The sequence below is a fragment of the Onychostoma macrolepis genome, chromosome 17 (genome assembly GCF_012432095.1).
Source record: "Onychostoma macrolepis isolate SWU-2019 chromosome 17, ASM1243209v1, whole genome shotgun sequence".
NCBI classification, from domain to species: Eukaryota; Metazoa; Chordata; class Actinopteri; order Cypriniformes; family Cyprinidae; genus Onychostoma; species Onychostoma macrolepis.
Window position 1 is genome coordinate 73,895 of NC_081171.1, and position 1,712 is coordinate 75,606.

The window sequence follows — 1,712 nt, forward strand, 5'->3', positions numbered from 1 at the left end:
AAGTCGCTTTGGATAAAAGCATCTGCTAAATGACTAAATGTAAATGTGCAGATGAGCATGTGTGACTCAGTACAACTCATTTTAATGTGCAGGGGTGCACATAAGTTTTTCAGTCTGGTTCTCATAAGAGAGCACCTTGAGATTTGGTTTGGTCCTCACACTGCACATAGTGTGAACCATTAAATATAACTATAAAAATAAATGAATAATAGTGACAATGCTCTTATTGCACTTTATTTATTTAGTTTTTTAAATAAAATAATAAACTAAACAAAGTGTGATGATAATATTATGTTTTAAAATTAAAGGTGCCATAGAATGGAAAACTGTATTTACCTCGGCATAGTTGAATAAGAGTTCTGTACATGGAAATGACATACAGTGAGCCTCAAACACCATTGTTTCCTCCTCCTTATGTAAATCTCGTGAATGCAAAAGACCACTGAACTATAGGCGAATCAGAACATAACACAGACTGTGATGTTACAGTCGGGATCACTAATAGTTACGCCCCCAACATTTGCATAAACCCGCCCATGTTCTAGGCTAGCTGCCAGCCGAACCATCAGAAGTTCTGCAGGTATTGTGAAGAAACAAGCGAGGACAACAGCAAAAATGGCAGATCATGGAAATAAATGTTCTGTTCCAGGCTGTGCAGGGGATGTGAAGTGCAGGGATGGGTTGGTGTCTGTATTCAGGCACAGAAAGCAAATAACGCGTTCTAATAAAATAACGCAAGCCACTAAAGGGACATGGTTAGCTCCTTGCTAGCGGTAGCCTGTTACATTACAGTACATAAGATTTCACTCACCACATAAACAGAGTAAGGAGAGATGACTGAGGATGATGGCGAGTGATTTACAGATCCTGAGCACCACTCACAAGCATCTGATCTTGTATAATGTGTGGTAAGTACTGCCGCTCCATAGTATAAACAGAGTACGTGAAAGCAGTTTCAATGCCCCGCATTTTAATAGCGGCTCCCTGATGCCCGCATTTTATATACAGTATAATTACCCAACGATATAACTGCAATACATATTTTCCCTTTGTTTCCCTCCTGCTGTGTGAGCTACTGAAATGAGCCGCACTGTGAAACAGCCAATCAGAGCAGAGCTCATTATTATTCATGACCCTTCCAAATAAGCCAATAACAGACAGTTTCATTCTAGGGAGAAATCCTAGGGTTGTAAATGCACATGTAAAACCATTTCTGGAGAATTTTTGCCCTTACCTAAACGACATACCTTCTGTGTAGAAATCAGAGAACAATTTAAAATATTGCATCAATCCATTCTATGGCTCCTTTAAAAGGTAGTATTAAATACAAATACAATTCTTTTATAATAAACTTAAATTAATATGCTAATATTTACTACTTTTACTAATTTACTAATATGAATTTTCATCATTTTCAAACTTAAAATCAGAAGGCTTTTATTTTGGCGGGTTAAGTATATGCGCTTCCGGGTTTAGTGCTGCTGATTGAAGAGCGTCAGTGAATGAAATCTCACAGTTTTGTACGGTGCTTTGAAAATCGCAGCAGGTAACCTAGATTTATTCTTTTTAGTTTGAATAGAAATCTTATACAGTTTGTCGATCTAAAATAGTAATTGTGCATTAACAGCTGTCAACCACATCAGTATGCAAATGCGTTGTCAGAACTTATTTACACAGCGTATTTTTTATTTTGGTCATGCATGAGGACCTGC